The 23,429-nt window shown below is 38.0% G+C and overlaps 1 protein-coding gene and 1 long non-coding RNA gene across 6 annotated transcripts in view; one reads left to right on the top strand and one right to left on the bottom strand.

Annotated features, from left to right (window-relative positions):
• LOC112426648 (uncharacterized) overlaps positions 1-21,401 on the top strand; it is a 29,202-nt gene extending 7,801 nt beyond the window's left edge. Inside the window, exon 3 of the long non-coding RNA XR_003018030.2 lies at positions 21,296-21,401. This is a non-coding gene — a long non-coding RNA (uncharacterized lncRNA). The remainder of the gene's footprint in view (positions 1-21,295) is intronic.
• The window catches only part of LOC105481744 (TBC1 domain family member 4), a 207,971-nt gene that overhangs the window by 164,218 nt on the left and 20,324 nt on the right, over positions 1-23,429 (bottom strand). The window lies entirely within an intron of this gene.

Raw genomic sequence — 23,429 nt, 5'->3', positions numbered from 1 at the left:
AGAGGAAGAAGGAGAAGGAGGAGAAGAAGGGTGTTTCCACTAGGGGTGGATTGTATAAAATGAAATGGCTAACTCTTCAAAGGGGGAGCAGAACCCTGCAGAAGTCTGAGGTTAAGCTAGACCAGATTATATCATGAAGTGGGCAGCAAGCCAGGCACAAAACTGGACTTTATCCTTCAAGCAAAGAGAAAACAGAGGAGAGTTTTAAGCAGTGAAGTAATTGACACAGTTAAATTTTAGAAGGAAAAAAACCTGAGTTGTGAAGGACATCAAGACTAGACTGAACATGAAGGAATACATATTGAAGAGGGAACCAATTGTTAAGGGCTCTATGTTTTTATCACCATATTTATTCTTACTATTAAAAAAAAATTATACAGATAGGGTCTCACTGTGTTGCCCAGGCTGGCATGCAGTGGTGTGATCATGGCTCATTGTAACCTTGAACTACTAGGCTCAAGGGATTTCCCCCAGGTTAGCCCCCCAAGTAGATAGGGCTACAGGCATGTACCACCACACCCAGCTAGTTTGTTTTATTTTTTTCTGTAGAGACAGGGTCTCGCTATGTTGTCCAGGCTGGTTTCAAACTCCTGGCCTCAAGAGATTCTCCTGCCTCAGCCTCCCAAACCGCTGGGATTACAAAGGTGAGCCACTGCACCAGACCATCACCATATTTTAATATTAATTTACAAACATTCAGTGAACATTTACCTTCTTTCAGGCTGGTGCTGTACTAAATGCTATGTGATTTTTTCTTAAAAAGAGGACAGGCCAGGTGCAGTGATTCACACGTGTAATCCCAACACTTTGGGAGGCTGAGGCAGGCAGATTATGAGGTCAGTAGTTTGAGACTAGCCTGGCCAACACAGTGAAACACCGTCTCTACTAAAAATACAAAAAAATTAGCCAGGCGTGGTGGCAGGCACCTGTAATCCCAGCCACTTGGGAGGCTGAGGCAGGAGAATTGCTTTAACCTAGGAGGCGGAGGTTGCAGTGAGCCGAGATCGTGCCACGGCACTCCAGCCTGGGCAACAGTGTGAGACTCTGTCTTTAAAAAAAAAAAAAAAAAATGGAGGGGGTGGGGGGAACAAGACATGATTAGTGCCTTTGAAATAAATGAAACTATAGAATTCTATAAAAAACTTGTAAAATGTATACAATGTAAGCAGCTTTCTAATTTAAGGGACTCATCTGGAAACCGTATCTTCTAGAGTAGGAACCAAAAAAAAGAAACCCAATTATTATGTGTATCCTTGTCAAACATCTAATCAATCTCGAAAAATTAAAAAGGAAATTGCATTTTTACCAAACAAAATTCAAAGAGTTTTCCCCCATAAGTAACTTAAAAGCACTATATTTTTAGTATCTCTAAAAAGATTACTTTTAAAATCTAAAAATAGGATTTCTTATCTTCCATAGCCCAGGAATGTCTATGCACCACATGTATAGATTGCATATAGTACCTATAGAGTTGGAAAACTAAGAAGTCATAAAAATTTGAACCAATTTAAAACTGCAGGATCTAACAGGATCAGTTAACTCACAAACAGAATGACAATGCTTCAGCCTTCCCCAATCCTGCCAGTAAAATCAGTAACTTCATTCTCTCTGTTCCCATTACAGTTCCTCAACTCCGAATTACAGCAACCATCACAGTCTGATTCACAATACAACTTAATTGTATACATGTCTGTTTTCCCTCTAAGAAGACAAATTAGACTCTGTAACACTTCTTTGTATCCAATGGTGTGGTGTAGCTGTACTCAATGTTTATACTCAATTCATGTGCTGAAGAGAACTAAGCTTAAAGCACTTAATTAATTAACAACGAGTAATCATAATTTCCATTTCAGAGCTACTCAAATAATGGTTTCAGAAAACATTTGGGCAATTTATAAACACCATAATATATACTATGTATGTACTCTTTTTAACTTCCTCAATAGTATAGGGTAACCTCAAAAGAAAAATGTTATGTCTCAAAAAGGAGGGAGTGGTATTTAGTTAGTTTCTGGCAAATCCTCTTTTACAGTTAACCTCTTAAAACCTCAGTTTCTTCATCTGTGAAATAGGGCTAATAACAAAACTTACCAAAGAATCATTTTAAAACTAAAATTTTTTAAGTGTTCAGATGAGAATCTAGCAAATAACCAGTTCTCAATAAGCATTAGTGAGGTTTATTAAGATGATTATTTTTAAGATTCTAATAATCAACAATAATGAAATAAAACAATGCAATGAATATCCCAAAATAGAAAACAAACTAAAAATCACTTAAATTTGGTTCTGGAATCAAATAATCTAAAACTAACATTTAAATTTAAATTTGAGTGTGAATGATTTGGTAGGGGAAAAAAACATTTTGGGAGGCCAAGGCGGGCAGATCACTAGGTCAAGAGATTGAGACCATCTTGGTCAACATGGTGAAACTCCGTCTCTACTAAAAATACAAAAATTAGCTGGGCGTGGTGGTATGCACCTGTAATCCCAGCTACTTGGGAGGCTGAGGCAGGAAAATCACTTGAACCCAGGAGGCAGAGGTTGCAGTGAGCCAAGATCGCGCCACTGCACTCCAGTGTGGCAACAGAGTGACACTAGGTCGAGGGGATGGGGGGGAGGGGAAGAGGAAGGGGAAGAGGAAGGGGAAGAGGAACGGGAAGGGAAGGGAAGGGTCCCCGAGTAACAGAGCAAAAAAAAAAAACCAGAAACTGTCCAAACTCCATGTCCTGTCTGTGCCTCTTCTCTCTGCCTAGTCTATGCTAAAAACAGAATCACCACTTAACGTGAAGAAAGGCACCAGAGGTGATAAACTGCTACATGCATCATTGCTCTGTTTATTTTATGAAGTTTATTGTAGCTCCTCTGGGCTTAGGCAAGTAATTAGTTACCTCAGTTTAGAGGTGCCCAGCTGGATGCAGCCAGATGCAAAAGTGAACGGGCCAATAGCGGCTAGGACATGTCACTGACAAATAACTGTGTAACTACCTTTTTCCCTGTAGAGGTTAGCTATCAAGAATGAAAAGGCAAGATTTGTCACAGAGTTTCTAAAGGAACATAAAATAAGAATCAGAAACACAAAAGTACCTAGACTGACCAGATATCTCATTTCAAGTGTTTGAATATTTTTGTTATAATCCTCTGCAAGTACTCAATATAGCATTAAATAATGCAAAAATTTAATTATATCTAAATCAAAGCACACTGCCAAGTGTGGGTAAGATCAGGGAAACTGTTGGATGGGTTCTCATCATAACATGTCTGGAATATACAGGGGGGCTGGGATTCCCTAGCAGAGAATAATAGACCTATCAAACACTGCCTTCCAGGCACCCTTCTAAAGCAGAAGCTACAGCTGACGCAGCAGTCGGAGGGGGTGTTCCATCTTCCCTCTCTCTACATCCATGATTCTCAAAGAGGGAAAAAGGAAGAATGTCAATCCAAACTAACAGAGAGGCTTTTTCCAGTCAACATTGCTTTCCTTCACCTTAAAGGGACAACAGATTCCCCTGAGAACACTGTCCTATATCTGCCATCCCTACTCAGAATCACAGCTATCGCAACTGCGGAGATCAGGAAAAGCCAAGACGAATGTTTAACATGGTCTTCCATCTACCTTGCCAAGCACTTAGGACTACCAGCTACTTTGAAATCCAAGTACTGGGAATCAGAAAAAGATACAGATGTGACAACAGGATAACTTTCACAGTCTTCTTAAAGCATTTTATAAGCAGATAGTAGAAAAATATAAGCATCTGGGGGGAAAAAAAAAAAGCTGTAAATGCTAGGGTAACAGAGGACAAAGGCAAAATAACTGCTATTATTGGACATACCCAAAAGCTAAAGAACATATATTGAGTTGTGGAGGAAAAGGCAGAAAAATGTACCTGTAGGAAGCAAATGATACAATTCTTCTTTTTTCTTTTTTAAGATAAAGTCTTGTTCTGTTGCCAAAGCGGGAGTGCAGTGGTGTCATCATAGCTCACTACAACTTTGAACTCCTGAGCTCAAGAGATCCTTCCACCTCAGCCTCCTGAATAGCTGGGACTACAGGCACTCACCACCATGCTCGGTTCATTTAGGTATTTTTGTAGAGTCTTGTTTTGCTCTCCAGACTGATCTCAAAACTCCCGGCTTTGAGCAATCGCCCCTCTTTGGCCTCCCAAAGGGCTGCCTGGCCTCTAACGCTTTAGTAAAAAATTAAATGCTGTGATCATAATCTAGATAAGATAATAATAGAGTCCAAGGGAATGGAAAAAACAAGTTGATCAAAAGTTTAATAATTTCACATTATAAATAAGACATTGTTGTTCATGTTTCATGTCTTTTTGTGTTACTGCACACCCTGATGAAATCTGGAATCCTGGATTTAAAACAAATATGGTACATTCTCCAGCTTTTCTGTAATCTACCTTAAGACTTACAAAACAACTCAAAGGACAACGAATAAATAAAAGAAAATACCCCTGGCTCTGGGGTTGATCATTTATCACTGCAGTCTGGATGTTTGTTCATAAACCTGTATTTCAACTTCTGTGTTGGTGGTGTGTTAATATTTTATTTTGTAATATAAATTTATCATGACTCATGGGTCTATATTTCTCTACTTTTTATTTCAATATTGGAAAAAATGATATTAATGGCTATCATTTATTAATTGCTTACTATGGGCCAGCCAGTTTTCTAGGCATTTTATGCACATTACCTCATTTACCCTCATAAAATCTATATGAATAGACACATTCATCTCAATTTTCCAAATAACACCCCCCAAAAAAGTCACTCGCCCAAGGTCACAGACACTTAACCACTGGAAGAGTTAAGTGTTAGCCCCAGGATGAGATGAACCCTAAAGCCCATGCTTTTTCCTCATACTACACTGAAACTGGAATTTTCTCATAATATCATGCAGACACCAGAGAAGATAATCACACAAGTAACTGCTATTTCTTTGTTTTACATATTAACAGAAATTTAAATAATCTATGTGTATATACTGTACATCACTCTATTCCATACAACACATAGAACAGTGCATGGAACTATTCTCAAAAATACTCAAGTGATTATTGAATAATTAGTCTTAAAATATCTAGAATAGCACATTTCCTTGTCTACATGACATACTGGGCTTGTTGTAGATACTCAAATATGAATTAGCTATAGACCTTGAGCACATTATTTTCTCATTTGCACCAAAAATATTACATTATCTGTTGTTGTATTTTCCTCAGAAACCACTCTAAGAATCCACTGAGATCGTATATGCAAAATACTTTCTAAACTATAAAATCTTCTATAAAATAAGGTCCTAGAGCACTAAAACCAACAATCTCACCAGGAGTAAAATGTAACAGTGGTAATATTAGTTTCATCTAATTTGTTATCTGTTGCTGGTATAAAAGGAAAGAAAAAAATTCGTATTGGCAAAGCTTACAATTTACCAACATGTGACACACATTGATTTAAGACAGAAAATGTTTCAAGTCTAGACAGAATTTACCATTCACACTACTCCCTAAAAAAAGTAAGCAGATGAAAAGTTGTGAAATATTGCTGGAAAACACTTTACTATCACATTCATAATCTGATGATTGCCGATTCAACAAGCCTGAGTCACAGCCTGGACATTTTTGTTTTTAAAAAGTTATTTCAGATAACTTTAAGTTACAGTTCCTATGAGAACCACTTCAGTAGACTCTCCTACAATTACTGTTTGTTTGTTTTTTTTTTAGATGGAGTCTTGCTCTGTCACCCAGGCCGGAGTGCAGTGGCGTGATCTCGGCTCACTGCAACCTCTGCCTCCTGGGTTCAAGTGATTCTCCTGCCTCAGCCTCCTGAGTAGCTAGAATTACAGGCGCACACCACCACATCTGGCTAATTTTTGTATTCTTAGTAGGAATGGGGTCTCATTATCTTGGCCAGGCTGGTCTCGAACTCCTGACCTCAAGTGATCCGGCTGCCTCGGCCTCCCAAAATGCTGGGATTACAGGCATGAGCCAACAATTACTGTTTTTTACCAAATCCAGGGAGCCATACATTCTAAGACACATTCAGACTGTGGCTATATTAAAAGGTGGAAACAAAATGTGCATTTAAGAATCAATGAAATAGAGGTAAATTGCAGACTCACATCTTTATTGCAGGATAAAAACGGCACCCAATTTAGTAGCACTTAATCTGTAAACAATCTATACACCTCTGGACACTTCATAGTCTTAAATCAGAAACAAACCTTGTTGTGTTTGTATTTTTATAATCAGATCAAGTTACTATGACTATTTTTGCAGAAACTCACTATACTATTGATCTTATTGTCTAAATAAATGATCTTTTATAATGTCACGGCCAGTTGGTAAGGTCCAGAAAGATTCTCTGCACATACACTGTTCTCAGCCCAGGCCTCTATTATGTGACCTCGAGAAAAATCATCACACTCCTGTGATAGTTATTTCATCTGTGAAGACAGGGAATGAGAGTTGACTATTTCTAAAGTTCCTTCTGGATTTCAATTTCTACTTCTATTGCTTCTTACCTGTAATCTTGCCACCTCCAAAGAAACTTCCTTAAGAACAAAGACCTTAAATAACTTTCTCCAGGATATACATGCACACACACGTGTGTGCACATACACAACACATACACACAGCTGGGCATGGTGGCTCACGCCTGTAATCCCAGCACTTTGGGAGGCCGAGATGGGCGGATCACCTGAGGTTGGGAGTTCGAGACAATACATACACACACACATGCCTGGTACAATCCTGGGTCTGGTGTCTGCCTGGCTAGCACTGGCCTTTCCTTTTCAAACGTATCTGAAAAGGTCCCTGCTCTGCCACCTGGAATCCTCTCCACTTGAGACATGGAAGTTCATTCCCTTTCGCTTTCCACACAGAATCTTCCAGAACTCTTCATAACAACTTCAGTGGTGAAACAACAAATGCTAGCAACTAATGCCAGCCCCTAATTTTACCACTCTTCAAGCTCTTCCATCAATTTTGTAATTGCTTGGAATAAATCTCTTCTGATTCAAAAAACCAGAGTGGTATCAGTTCCCTACAATAACCCCTAACTAATGCAACATTCAATTTATATTGTTTATGTATCCACACAAAACAATATAAAATGTATCAGAGTTCATTTATTTGGAATCATCAAATGATAGGACACCACAGAACCACTGGCAATCTACTCCTAAAGGACTACAGAATGTTAAAAATACACATTAAAACTATGTACGTTTGGCTGGGCATGATGGCTCATGCCTATAATCCCAGCACTTTGGGAGGCCAAGACAGATGGATCACTTGAGGTCAGGAGTTCAAAACCAGCCTGGCCAACATGGTGAAACAGTCTCTACCAAAAATACAAAACAGTAGCCACGCATGGTGGCATGTGCCTGTAATCCCAGTTACTCGGGAGGCTGAGGCAGGAGAATAGCTTGAACCCAAGAAGCAGAGGCTGCAATGAGCCGAGATCACACCACTGCATTCCAGCAGCCTAGGCAACAAAGCAAGACTCCATCTCAAAAAAAAAAACAAAAAGCTATGTACATTAAAACTCCGTGTGTGTATGTGCGTGCGTGTGTGTGTCTGTGTGTGTGTGTGTGTGTGTGAGGCAGGGAGGGCACTTTAAGTTTAAAGACTGTGTTACAGTAGTCTACACTTATGTGCAGTTTCACTTTCAGGTTTCAGTTACCTGCAGTCAAGCATGGTCTAAAAATATCGCATACAATAAGATATTTTGAGAGCGAGACCACAGTCACCTATCTTTTATTACAGTATACTGTTACAATTGTTCAATGTTATCATTAGTTGTTATTGTTAATCTCTTACTGTGCCTAACATAAACTTCATCATAGGTATGTATGTATAGGAAAAGAAATTGTGTGTGTGTATACACATATATGGTTCAATATATATATAGTGTGTGTGTATATATGTATACACACACATATGCTTCAATAATATTCAATAATATTGCAGTTTTAGGCATCCACTGGGGGTCCTAGAGCGTATCCATGAGGACATGGGGGGATTACTGTACACAACATGTTAGTATTATACGTGTTAAAATTAGGTAATGTAAGTGTGATTGATATATAATTATAATCTGATATGTATATAATTATATACATATATAATTAAAATATGTGAATGCATATACATGATTCTCCCCTTTGTGTATGTGAATTTCAAAAGCTGTGCTATGAGTGTCACTGTCACATTTTAGGAGGCAATAACTGAAACAGCTTTTATAAAATTTCACATAATCTGCTAGAATTTCAAAGACTTCTTTCATTCATTTTTAAAGAAGCGGTTGCTGAAGTTTATTATTTACTAAACATGACCTGGGGAAGTATATTAGATCAATTACAGAAAACTGCCTATTTGTATATATTAATTTACCTTCTCATTACCAAAATATTTTGTTTCTTTTTCAGTAAGTTTCTTTTTCAATAAGTCTACTCATTTCACATGCTTTAGAGCTTAGATTTTTTAGCCATTCATCTCTTTAACCAAACACCATATAAAATACTCATTTTAATTAATGTGTTCACTATAGAGCATAAAGTGGGTTTTTGTTGATGCTGTGGTTGTTGTTGTTGTTGTCGTTGTTGTTGTTTTGAGACGGAGTTTCACGCTTGTTACCCAGGCTGGAGTGCAATGGCGCGATCTTGGCTCACTGAAACCTCCACCTAACGGGTTCCAGCGATTATCCCACCTCAGCCTCCCAAGTAGCTGGGATTACAGGCATGCACCACCACGTCTGGCTGATTTTTTGTATTTTTAGTAGAGACAGGGTTTCTCCATGTTGGTCAGGTTGGTGTCAAACTCCCGACCTCAGGTGATCCGCCCACCTTGGCCTCCCCATAAAGTGTTTTTTAAAACATGGGAAACAAATTCTCACATAAATGCAATGTATACACTGCATCCAACTTGAAAGAAAGAGACCTCTGTCCCAGCTCATTCATTTGTTCATTCATTCCATAAACTTTTATTAAGCATTTACTCCAATCAAGACCCTGTAGGAGACAGCAGGAATACAAGAGTGATTAAAGTAGTCACTGTAGAACAGCAGTCCCCAGCCTTTTTGGCACCAGGAAGAGGTGTCATGGAAGATAGTTTTTCTGTGGACTGGTTTTGGGATGATCCAAGAGCATTACATTTATTGTGCACTTTATTTCTATTATTATTATTACATTTTAATATATAATGAAATAATAATACAACCCACCATAATATAGAATCAGTGGGAACCCTGAGCTGGTTTTTTTTCAACTAGACAGCCCTATCTAGGGGTGATGGGAGACAGTGACAGATCATCAAGCATTAGATTTTCATAAGGAGCCTGCAACTTAGATCCCTCGCACACACAGTTCCCAATAGGGTTCTTGCTCCTATGAGAATCTAATGCTGCTGCTGATCTGACAGGAGGTGGAGCTCAGGCAGTAATGTGAGAGACAGGGAGTGGCAGTACCTACAGATAAAAGTTTGCTACCTCACCTGCTGCTCACCTCCTGCTGTGCCACCCAGGTCCGAACAGGCCACTGACCAGTACTGTTTATATATATACTATATATACATGTGTGTGTGTGTGTGTGTGTGTGTGTACATAATATACATATATATATACACACACACACAGTACCGGTCAGTGGCCTGTATACACATACACACACACTGTGCATGTCCATCAGCTTATGATCTGATGTTTCTACAGCATCACAGCCTTCAGTATCCTCATCTATGAAAATATAAGTAACAATAAGAATCCTTTTCAGCATTTATATTAGAAAAACAGTGTTAATGATTACACCTAGGGCTTACAAGTATGTAATGAAACTGGAACTCGCATAAACTGATAGTTGCACTCCAAATTACCAAAATCTTTAGGAACAGCAACTTGAAAGTAGGAGTATAGAACAAATAAAAATCTACCTTAATCCTTCCATACTTCTACCATTGATATAAATTTACCAAATCTACTAAATACTTTCTGCCTATAAATATCCTCCAATTATATCTACATTTGTCACCCACCAAGTCCATTGACTAAAAGTAACTCCTGTAACCACGTGCAGCAGTTGTACATCTTTGTGCACAGTGAGGCTTTTATTTTGTAACACCTACACTTCATTGCCTAATATATAAAAAGATTTTAGCCTTCAATCTATAATATTCCACCCTTAACTTCAAAACATATCCCTGGCACAACCTGGTCCCACCCCCTCAGGTCCTGCTGAGGGTGCTGCCTTGGCCACCACAATTCCTGCTGATGGGACATTCTTAAGGGCTTCCTCGCAATCTCACACTTTTCCTGTTTGTTAAAAAAAAAATTATATGGACTAATTTGAGATGAAGCTAGTAGAGGTCAAATATTTATAGTTTTTCTGTCTCTAAAATCTGGTTTTATTGAAGGTTATTACAGAAAAAGTCATATTACAAACTCTTCAGTATACACTGTGAAACTGCAGTCGTTCAATGTCACATCAAGTCCCAGTTGAAATTTCATTTAGAATTCAGTGTCAAGAAAACCTGTTTCCACTGAGGAGCTGGAATTATTCTCTGCTCTTGGATAACTTATCAGATGTACCTTTATGCTCTGCTGCTGGAAAGCTTAAGCGTCAAACCTGATGTTGAATACAAACTACATTAACACATGTTGATTTCATGTTAGCTTCTTTCTCCTTTCCTTGGTTCTGATCTTCCATTTCTATTTTATTAATAGCCTTAACGAGAAGCCACTCCCAAGCTTTTTTTAGAAAGAAGCACAGCACAAATAAACCCCATAAATAAATTTAAAAGTACAACACAGTGATGAAAATGTTCTGGAACTAAATAGATGTGATGCTTGCACAACATTACGAATGTTCTAAAAGCTATGGAATCGTCTCCTTTATTTAAAATACTTCACTCTATAAGAATTTTACCTAAATTTTTTAAAGTGCAGCATAATTCCAGAAAATAGCATATGGGTAGCATGAAACAACTGTATTACGTTCTTCTCATTTTTCACTGTGGTGTGTGGAGAGAAAATTAATCTTCCCCTGCTATGTGAACTGTCTCTCTCCCCTGCCACTACTTATGTTCCAGTATCATTTTCCGCTGCTCAGCTTATGTCAAAAATACTTAAACATTCTGTTAGGCCAGTGGTTTCCAAAACAGCCTGGTTCTGGAACTCAGGGAATTTTTTTTTCGAAAGATGTCTTTCAGATAATACCAGCACATAAATCAAATAAAACCATTTGCTCTGGCTGAAGACATTGAGCAAGAGGCCTAGGCCCCCGAGACGCTATCCCCTGATGGCCGCCTCAGGCTTCCTCATCACAACAGGCCACACCAAAAGCTGGAAACACTTTAAAAAGAGAAAAAAAGACTCTCATATGACATGTCTATGTCACCACACCTAAAATTGTTATCTTCTCTCCTGTGATCCAGAAAATTACTTCACTCCTCCATATCACTCATATATCAGGAATTGAAGCCTTTTATGATTTAATACCATATATTTCAACTTCCACCAGTTTCTTTGTTGAAAATTACTTACAGCAATTTGTAAAAGCTTCTGTGGAATGGTTATGCAATGGAATGTGGATTAATGTTTAGTCATCGAAATTAGTTGGCAGGTTCTTAGAAAACTATGAAATAAAAATAAATTTTCTATAAAATTTTCTCATTATTATTGCTTTTACTGCTACCATTAATAAAGGTTTTAAGTTATATTCCCACATTTTTAGTTAGTGTCTTAATTTAGCTTTGTCAACCAATATGACAAGTTTTACAAAGATATGCTCACAGTTTTATATATACGCTCATAGTTTTATCAAGATATGTTCATGTCATATATCTACAGTTTCTGGATACATGGAGCTTTCATATACTAATTAGGGTTATTTTTGGTCATAAACTCCAAGATAGTATCTTTATTTACTATACAGGAGATGCAAAAAGCTAATCTAATTTCCAATTTCTAGGCAGACAATAACATTTACTGAGTAATCCCAAGCATTATAAACTGATTATAAAGCACCTATAATAAACAGTGAGTTTACTTGGAAGCAAGGATGAACATGAATATGTACTTTAAAAATGTAAGCAACCAAAAAAAAAGTCAAAACTTAAGTAAGTGGTGTAATGAAATCAGTCAAAAGAAAAATAACACAATACTAGTCAAAATATGGTCCAAAAAATGTACTTACTTAAAATTACATCTTGTACTAAATAATTAATTTACAGATGTCATCAAAAAATATAAAATTAATTCAAGTTCCATAATTTAAACACTAGTAATTATTTGGTTTGCTTCACAGGAAACAGCCAAGTGTCAAAACAATTATATTATCAGGTTTTTGGTTAAACTCTCCTTTTAATATATATACACATATATAAAATACATATTGTATGAATATATTTAATGTATATTATAAATGTATATTATATTCATTACAAATATATTTATATAACACATTGTATATAAGTATATAAATTATAATATAGAGCACATATAAATATACATACAAAAGTTTTTGGAGTTTTTTATTTTGAGACAGGAACTTGTTCTGTCACTCAGGCTGGAATGCAGTGGTGCAATCATAGCTCACTACATCCTCAGACTCCTGGGCTCCAGGGATCCTCCCACCTCAGCCTCCCAAGTAGCTAGAACCACAGGCTTGCACCACCATGCCTGGCTACATTTTTTATTTTTTGTAGAGATGGAGTCTCACCCAAAATATGTATTATAAATATTAATATGTATGTCATATATTGGACAAAATATGTAATATTACATATCTATATTATAAATAGCCGAGTTAAATGAAAACAGTCCTAGAATGTACGCTTAATAACAGAAAAAAATTATCTACTGACTCTTAAATACAGCAATTGATTACAAGAAAAAGATGCACATAATAATAATAGTTATTATTTTATAGAGCACCTTTTATGTGCAGACACTGTGAGGCACTTTTTCTCGCTCTAATAAGTAGGTACTATTCGTTCCATCTTATGGACAAGAAAAGTGAGTCTCAAACAAGTTAAGTGATTTACCCAAACCACATAATTAGTGGCAGAGAAAAGTTCTGAATTAAGAGCTCTTCATGCGCACTGCAATGCAAATATGGTAAAGAAATGGTACATAGTTCAATTTTGCAGGCACCTAATAAAATAAGACATGCTATACTTTTGGGGGAAATAGAAGAACGCTTGATAAGATTCTGGCTGGCCTTTGTCCTAGCTCCTGAGTGGTAACTTCTAAATCCTTGGACTCTTCCTATTGATAGGAGTATCTTTGTAATTCATGATGGGGCCCCCAAACTATACTTGATAGTTTATGCTAATGAGGGGGCTCACAGTGGGCCCTAGATCATATATGCTAATAAGAGGGCTGAGAATGGAAAATGGCCAAGCTAGAAAGACCAACCATGTGATTAAAGGTGGGGCTTGGGCCACCAGGTGATATCAGCCTGACCTTTGGGGTGGTGGAAAGGGCTGAAGATTGAGTTCAACCATATGTCTAATGACTCAATTAATCATGCCTATATAAGGAAGCCTCAATAAAAACTCCAGGTACTTAGGTTCTGGTGGGCTTACCTGGTTGGCAATATTCTCTGCATATTGTCACAAACCGGTGCTCAAGGAGGAAAATTAGAGTATTGATCACAGTGTTATACACTTATAAAAAGAGGTCAAAGTTACCAATTTCATCCTTTCTATTTGTAATTTCCTGGAAAAAAAGCCAGATAACATATCTGCATGTATCTTATGGGTGTGATAAAACTTAAATAAATGTCAAAGATGCTATCAAAAGACTTAACACTAAAGGGCTTTTTTTGAAAGTATAAAGCAAATGAAAAGGCAACAGTAACATCTGAAACATACATGTGTCAAGAATGTTGCTATTACACTAAATGAAGTACACCTCTGGAGGAAAACGGAAATTCTGACACTACATCATAACGAAGAAAAACAAGGAAAATAATTAAAAGAAATGAATGGCAACTATGGTCACTGTGATGTAAAGTAGGGGCTCAATAAATACAGGTTTAATAAACCCATAAAATTACATTTATAAAAATGTTGGCAATGGTAGGTTTTAGTCTTTTCTGCCAAAAATAAGCAAAATTTCAAGAAAATCATTTTCAAATGCATTAAAATTCCTGTCAGCTTCTGTGAGGTTTATTCTTCATATTTGTAATGTTTCTGGCACAAATCAGTCATAATACATAATTCTTGAATTAATTAAATTTATATTATATTACTTTATAAGTAGTAAATAAGATTTTTACGTAGTATTTTTCTTGCTTTCAAGTTTCCTCAAGCACTGAGCAGCACATCAGAGTTTAACTAATATGTTTAGTTTAACAAGGTGTTTCTGGCTTCAAATTTCCAAAGGACCTCAAACAAGCAACATATTTCATATATCATAGCCTTTATTTTAATACAATAATAAAATTATACAATTAAAACTTAAATCTGAATTTTTCAAATCATGTTTTCTTCTTCATAAATACTGCCAAATAGTTAGTTCCACTCAGACACATTTAACCAAGTTATTCAATCTCCTTAAAAATATTAATTATTAGTTATATATATATATACTTCCACTAGGTAGAGAAAACATTTTCTATTTTAATAAGATTCTTGGCTGGGCGCGGTGGCTCACATCTGTAATCCTAGCACTTTGGGAGGCCAAGGCGGGTGAATCACTTGAGGTCAGGTGTTCTAGACCAGACTGGCCAACATGGCAAAACCCCGTCTCTACTAAAACTACAAAAATTAGCCAGGCGTGGTGGTGCGTGCCTGTAATCCCAGCTACTCAGGAGGCTGAGGTGGGAGAATCTCTTGAACTCGGGAGGCAGAGGTTGCAGTGAACCATGATAGTGCCACTGCCATCTCTGTCTCAAAAAAAAAAAAATTCTTATTTAATAATATTGAACAACAAAAATCATATGTGAGTCCTGTTACCTGGCATTGCCAATAATAAATGAAGCAAACATGAAAATAAAAGGAATATTATGTAAAATACAATTATTTCTAATAATCCATCCTGTAGTAAATCTCTTCTTTCTTTTTTTCTTTCTTTCTTTCTTTCTTTCTTTCTTTCTTTCTTTCTTTATTTATTTATTTATTTATTGAGACAAAGTCTTGCTCTCTTGCTTAGGCTGAAGTGCAGTGGCATGATCATGGCTCACTGCAGCCTCCACCTTCCAGGCTCAAACAATCTTTCTACCTCAGCCCCCTGGGAGCCTGGGACTACAGGTGTGCCACCATGCCCAAGAGTTCAAGACCAGCCTGGGTAACACAGCAAGACCCCGTCTCTACGAAAACAAAAATAAAAATATATTAGTGATCTTTCTGCCTTATATTCCCAAAGTTCTGGGATTACAGGTGTGATCCATGGCGCCTGGCCTCTATTGTGATTTATTAAAAGAAAGTAGACAGACTAACATTCTGAAATGTTATTTAAAATACCTACTCCTCCTATTTAATAGGGTTCTTTCCAAGCTTTGAGAAAAAGATTAATATAAGTGTTAGCATAGATGTTCCATTTTAAATTCTTATAAGATTTATCCTACAATATTTAAAAATATGATTCACATGAAATTACAGCTGCATGCAAAAATTGCTTCCAACTTTTAAGTAAAAGATGTTATCAGATCCAAAATTAAATAAAGATTCTACCTTGCTATATTTATTCAGTTTCTGCAGAAAACATATAGAAACTGCTAGACATTATTAAGCAATAGGCAGCTTCAAACTGGCAGCAGATCGCTTTCCAACAGAATTTATGGGGTGGATTTTGGCATGTTAGTACAGGATGTCTGGAGATACTAACAAGCAAGACCTAACAAGAACACACAAATCCCCCATCCTTTTTCCCAGGGTTTATGATCCCAGGCTGGACCTAATAATGATCTGATCTAAAGGTATATTTTTTTCTTTCAAAATACGATCTGTAAAGTCCTTTATATAACTACACTGGAAATGTACTCCTATATAACCTTTTATAGGTGTTAGATTCCTCTCTAATCCCAAGCTACTGTTTCAAATTTTAAAATGAAGTACTCTCTGGGAAAAATGTAAACATGAATATATAAATGCTTTCCCTAGTTAAATACATGACTACTCTTTCATCTGCTTCTGATTCTTTCTTCAGTTAGAGAAGGTAGAGATTCTATGTAACTGATCAGAAAGATCAAAATATCTATTTTCCCCCCCTCCCATCCTATCTTTCCAACTACACAGCTCAATGAGAACTGGAGAACCTTCATCCACCATCCTCTAAATAAGTTGATGAATTAACCCTCACTCTCTACTGCCTCTGTAAAACATGCATGTTCCATGTGCCCACAGCCCACTGGCTATGGTTAGCTAGGGGCCCCCACTCCGTACACCTAGGCATCTCTGTCCTGAGTTGAACCCTGTGCTTATAAGTCTACTCTGTGTGTCCCCCCAGTCCTATTTGTGCTTACTATACAACCATTATAATTATATTTATGTAATTAAATATATGTAAGCTAATAAATTTGGAGTTTAAAAAAAAGTCTTACAGGACACAAAACAAAAAATTCACCAAGCCAAGTGCCGTGGGACAGGCCTGTAGTCCCAGCTGCCTGGGAGACTGAGGCAGGAGGATGACTTGAGCCTAGGGGTTCAAGTCCAGCCTGGGAACACAAATAAAATTTTTAAAATACATACATTTTTTTAATTCACTAAAATGAGAAATTGTCAAATCAAGTGCAGACAAAACAATCATAAAATAACATGAGGAAAAATTATAAAACTTTAGGATGACTTTGAACTCTAACCAATTCACAAGTGTCTTTACATTCTCACTAACACTAAAGGTACTTTTAAGGTATGATATAGTCAAAAAACCGAAGAGTCTCCACTGTCACTAATGCACCCATATGGAAAGAAACGGCCTTGATGTGGACCTACCCCAAAAGCCTAGCAAAAAGTTAGCTTAAAATGTTTAGGAAATGTATCCTTTCTGATACCCTGCTTTAACGAAAATATTAACCAACCAACTGCCTAGCTCAACTTAACAAGTAAAAGGACTTCTCTTCTAATGCATATATGTAATACATATATAAATATTAATCTGCTACTCATATAGGCTTTTTTTTTTCCCTAGGGACAGGGTCCCACTATGTTGCCCAGGCTGGCCTCACACTCTTGAGCTCAAACCATCCTCCCACCTCAGCCCAGTAGCTAGGATCACAGGCAAGCACCACTCCCAGCTCTCACATAGGCTTAGTGTCCAATATAAACCATGTGGATTAGACTAAAACAAACAAAAAAGCCATAATATCTTTAAATAAATCTGGTTCACGGCCGGGCGCGGTGGCTCAAGCCTGTAATCCCAGCACTTTGGGAGGCCGAGACGGGCGGATCACGAGGTCAGGAGATCGAGACCATCCTGGCTAACTCGGTGAAACCCCGTCTCTACTAAAAAATACAAAAAACTAGCCGGGCGAGGTGGCGGGCGCCTGTAGTCCCAGCTACTCGGGAGGCTGAGGCAGGAGAATGGCGTGAACCCGGGAGGCGGAGCTTGCAGTGAGCCGAGATCGCGCCACTGCACTCCAGCCTGGGTGACAGAGCCAGACTCCGTCTCAAAAAAAAAAAAAAAGAAAACCTTTTAACTATATTGCATGACAAAAATCCTAAACATTTCTACAAGTATAATTTTTTAATGGTTTTTTTTTAAATCTCAAGCTTTTAAAAAATAAAATGAAAGTCTACTAAAACTGAACTACTAGACACAGGAGTTAGCTAATATTGTGAGAAAGGCAAGTCAAGCCAGTGGCTCTGTGCCCTCCTAGGGGCCTATGAAACTGATACTGTCTCTGATTGGCCTTCCCTTTCAGACCTAAGGCCTTAGAAAGAGAAAGCACTAGGTAAATGTAAACTGGGACCTTGTTTCACATATCCTTCCTGCCATTCTTTTGCCTCAAGAGTCTCCCTCCTTACCTCCTCCACTCCTCTCTCTTGTCACAATCTGGCTCTACTGCAATTCCCCATTCTCCCCCTTAACCTAATTACCAGCTCATGCGTTGGCACACCTGCTTCCGCCAGCATGCCCTGGGTTGGTCACACACTGATCCGCTCCAGTCCTGGCAGGAAGGAGAGCACGGATTTTTACCAGCCTAGAGCAAGCAATGTCTTAGCTTCAAGGTCGTTCTTTTCACTAGTTCTTTGTGTTTTGTTCTCAACCACTCTTCAGACTTCCCTGCCTTTCCCTTCCCCTCAACACTGACCTGATACTGTTCATTCTCAATTTCCTGTTGACTAATTCCTCACCTAATACCTAACCTTTATCTTCTTTAACTGTGTTTCTGATTGATTGTGTGGCTTCAGTTTGTATGGCTCCCTCAGTGTGTTTTTATGCTTGGCCACCACTACTTATTAATAACAACTATAGTTTCTTATTGTCATTCTAATGACAGTAAGAAAGTGTTATCCTGTGAGCACTTTCTTTGTTACAGTCATTGTGCAAAATGTTTTACACGAATTATTTCTTTTCCATAATTTTGTGAGACAGGTACCAATATTCTACAGACAAGGGAGACTTAAGGAATTTACTAATTCTCCTAATTCCATCTAGTCAGTTTCTGGACTTTGGCACTGCAATGGTCTTGATTTTTCTCCTGCAAAATACATGCATATGATCTATCCCACTTCTCTATGTCTCTCCTCTTCTATATAAAATACAACCTCTTTTACCTAGCTCTCTATTAAGGACCTATATGCTTTCTCTGTGTTCTTTTCCCAAAACAGTGGTAGGACCATTCACTGTGTTTAATTATTTAACATTTTCCCTGTGTGTTCTTTTTCTTCCAAACACAATATGAACCTTTTAGTGTCCAGGTCAATCCTTATGCTTCTTATAACCCTGGACACATAGCACAGTCCTATTCAGAAAGGAAAGGCTTGAAAACAACATATATATTTTGTTAAAATTATTTCAACAAAGCATATAAATAATACATATTGGCAAGGTGCGGTGGCTCATGCCTGTAATCCCAGCACTCTGGGAGGCCGAGGCAGGCAGATCACGAGGTCAGGAGATCAAGACCATACTGGCTAACACGGTGAAACCCCGTCTCCACTAAAAATATAAAAAAACTGGCCGGGTGTGGTGACGGGCGCCTGTAGTCCCAGCTACTCGGGAAGCTGAGGCCGGAGAATGGGGTGAACCTGAGAAGCGGAGCTTGCAGTGAGCTGAGATCGCGCCACTGCACTCCAGACTCGGTGACAGAGCAAGACTCTATCTCGAAAAAATAATAATAATACATATTAGTCATTGTGTTAGATGCTAAGGATACAAAAATGGCCCTATCTGTACTTTCAGTGAGTTTACAAACTAGTGAAGAGAGGCTTGCAAATCAACAATAAAAACACAAGTGCCGCAATAAAGCCATAAACAGGGAAGCACAAAGGAAGGAGCAACTTTCATCTGGAGGATGGGGACTGATATCAAGAAGACTATAGCAAAGGAAGTGACTTTTGAATGGGGTTTGTAAAGATCAGGAAACCAGGTGAATAAGAGGGCATTCCCAACAAAAAGACCAATGTGTGTAGAGAGAGATGTGGAAGGCCAGGTGGGCACGAGGAATGGTGAGAAGTTCAGAGAGCTGGAAAGCAGAGATGAAGTTCAGGGAAAGAGAAGGATCAGAACTACCAACTCATGGTATGGAGCTTGAGCATTCTCTGAGTAACTGGACTGGTTATAAGAAAGAAGAGAGAGGGGCCAAATGAAGTGGTTCATGCCTGTAATCCCAGTACTTTGGGAGGCCAAAGCAGAAGGACAGTTTGATCCCAAGAGTTCAACACTGGCCTGGGCAACATAGCGAGACCTCATCTCCACTAAAAATAAAAATTTAAAAAAAATGGCCAGGCATGGTGGCACGTGTCCATAGTCCCAGCTACTAGGGTGACTAAGGTGGGAGGATCACTTGAGCCTGGGAGGTCAAGGCTGCAGTGAACCAACTTCATGCCATTGCATTCCAGCCTGGGTGACAGAGCAAGATCCTGCTTCGAAAAAACAACAAAAAAGGAGAGAGATAAGGAATGAAGTAAATGGTTGAGCCAAATTTATTCCTTCAATGACAATAATCTTACAGACCAGACACTAGAAGTATACAATATTAGGCTGTACCCATTCATACATAAAAATGTGTTTCCATAAATAGCCAATGTAGTTTTTCATTATCATCTTCCATACCATCATTATCACTGAAGCCGCTCGCTTACAAAAGAGTGAATCTAACTATTCTGCTGTATACTGGGGAGCCGCTGAATGTCTGCAAAGCAATCAGAGCTCAAATTCAGTTGAGCCACTGTTTAAGCTATTTTCTCTTACGTCTTAGAATCTACAATACCTAATGGCATGAAAGAAATGCAAGTAAGGGCTTAAGAGAAAAAAGATGTAAAGACCATCTGTATTTATTTGTTCCTCAACTCACTGAGAAAGGACTTCAAGTAAAGGACTATCCATGGATTTCAATTATCATATGCTCTCCAGATCCCATTTCCATATAAATTTCTTTAATACTAAAGCCTCAAAAAATTACTAGGTACTATAAACTTTCCAGCTGTACCAAAATGCTCTTTCAAAGTACTATGATTATTTCTAAGGAAGATGGAAATCACCACGAAGCCATTGAAAGAAATGTTGAACTTGATTAAACCTGTAAATGCCACATTCTTTATAGAAATGTAAGAATGACAGAAAAAGCGCTATCATTACAATTTCCTAATCATTGAGTTCTTCATGTCCTACATACAGGTAGCTATACTGACTGACTTTTAAGTCTCTGACAGATTGAGACATTTTGTTAAAGAATGAAAGCCTGCAGAAGGCTTAAATGTTAATTATTTGTCATTTTTTCCTTGAAACTCTTCAACAACGCCCTGAAACTTCCACATTCCTTGAAACTAATTGCAGATCTCATGTCAGAGACTATCGAGTACCCCAACAAATGTGTACTATCTCTACAGCTTCACCTCATGATTAACATGAGCTTCGGCTACCACCAGTGTTTATCTGTTATGTTGAAATCACTTACACCGCTTATTCCCAGTTACCAACCTGCTAATCTTACACTTGATTAGCCTCAACCAATATTTGCTAATGGCCACAGTGGAGGTGATGACAATGGTGGTGACAAGGATGATTAAAACACTGTGACAACTACAAAATTCTCATGGCTCTCACTGCCTAATCCATAACCAAGAATTACCCTATGAAAATCCTATGCCATCACCATTACTATTTTTGTTATTCGCAGATCAACTATATATATGAAGGGCAGTACCATTATGGAGACAGCAAATCAACCAGAGGAACAGATGCAAATGTGTCCAAGGTGTCCAGTGTTCTAAGCCTCACCCCAGACCTACAGACCTAAAGTTTAATATGATACCTAGGGTAAGTACCAAATTGTACATTACCTCAAAAACAGATAAGCAAAGAGAAGAATGTTATATTTACAACTTGTTTGCTTTCTGGGGAAGTCAAGTCAGAACCTTATCTCTTACTAGGTAGAAGAGTTAAAATGTTGCCTTTTTCCAGGACTAAATGTTCTTCCAGAACTCATAAACCTATGAGGGTGCAGGGTAAAGAGAAAAAAGAAAAAAAAGATTTGACAAAGCAGAGCTAAAATGTACCCTCCCCCGCCCCCCATCCCTACACAAATGCCTACAGCATCATCTTCCAAAGCTGAGAGAATCATTACCACCTTGGGCAAATTGGTTGGCTAACAATGTAGCCCAAATGGCTATAAATAAAGTCTTAATTACATTAATTAGAGTAATGTCTTCCTGTAGATCATCTCATTATTTGGGGGCTCTGTCTGGGCCTTGGAGCCAGTACCCTACTTGGCTCATCACCATTGCAGATCATCCCACCTCCCCACTGCATATAACACTGCTCATAATTATGCTTCAATGTGTCCTAGACTCATTTCTTCTTACTATCTGACAACAGATTTCATCTACTGGTATTACCTAGTTTCAGCAAAGCATGGGTAATAATGTCCTTGCAATGACTGTAGAATACAACCTTATGATTACAGGCTGATCTACCACCTGACTTCCCAGGAAATTACCCAACTATTGATATGTAAAGTGATATTTTAACTGCTGTTTAAGTGACAGATACTCTAACAATCATCAATCAAACACCCAAGCATTTGGTAACTGTTAACGCACTCACAGTATTGCCAATATTCCTGCAGAGATCGAGTTTTCACTAACACTATAGAAAAAAAAAAACTCATAACAATTTCACCAGAGGTGGTGTCAAGAAGTAGTAATGTAATGATGTTACTCATGGTGTTTTAACAAGACTGTACTGTGGCAAATCCTAAGGCTCTTGGTGTTTCCTGAGTTTAAGTGGAATTGATTCCTGGAGTCGTAATTAAAAAAAAAAAAAACCTGTATAGGAAGGGGCCTTGGGTTCCCTAATGCACTGGTTCTCCAAATTCAGGCTACACAGAAGTGCTAAGCTGACTCCATCCCAATGACCTATTTTTAAACAGAGATTACCAGGGACCACGTTGGAGATTCTGATTCCACATCTCTACAAAAGGACACAAGAATCTAGTAGACATGTACACATTTTTTTAACTCCCCACATAGTTCTTATGTGTAATCAAGTTGAAAAACACTGATATATCACCCTTTCCACCTGCCCCCAGTAAGATTTTTATTTCATCAACCTCAATCTTGGTGACAATGATTGCCAATTCTTTAGAAATCATAGTTACTGATATTAAGATGTCATATATCTGAGGTATCTTAGGTCAGAAAATGAAAAAATTTGCAAACCACTGTTAACATCCAGCTCATCTTATTATAGAAATAAGAATTCTTGATTTACCCCTAAAACCTGTTTCTCCCACATTCCCCCAACCAGCTTTCCTCATATTGATACATGGTCCCAAGTCTACTGATTAGTAAAAAATTAGCGCATCTCAAGTCATCCTGAATTGTTTACCTCCAAAAGTGGCCTTCTATGACCCTTCTCTTTCTTTTGGCTACAAGTAACAGAAAAACCAACTCAACTCATGTAAACTGAAAAAGTACCACAGGTAGTGGTAATCAGGTTTATTTCTGTCAGAATTCAGGTACAGTTTTTTCCCAGTTGTCCCAACAATACCCTCCTCAGTATGTTAACTTCATCATCTCTCTGGTAGTAAAGTAACTATAAAAGTTCCAGTGTCTAAATCTACATGCAACAACCAATTAGAAAACTTTCTCAGAGCCCCTGGCTGTTGGGAACAGGCTCCCAAATCTGGCCATAAACTGGCCCCAAAACTGGCCATAAACAAAATTTCTGCAGCACTGTGACATGTTCATGATGGCCATGACTCCCACGCTGAAGGTTGTGGGTTGACCGGAATGAGGGCAAGGAACACCTGG

Source organism: Macaca nemestrina, chromosome 16, assembly GCF_043159975.1.
Source record: "Macaca nemestrina isolate mMacNem1 chromosome 16, mMacNem.hap1, whole genome shotgun sequence".
NCBI lineage: Eukaryota > Metazoa > Chordata > Mammalia > Primates > Cercopithecidae > Macaca > Macaca nemestrina.
The sequence above is the reverse complement of the archived record's forward strand: the minus strand, read 5'-3'. Positions and strand labels throughout refer to the sequence as shown.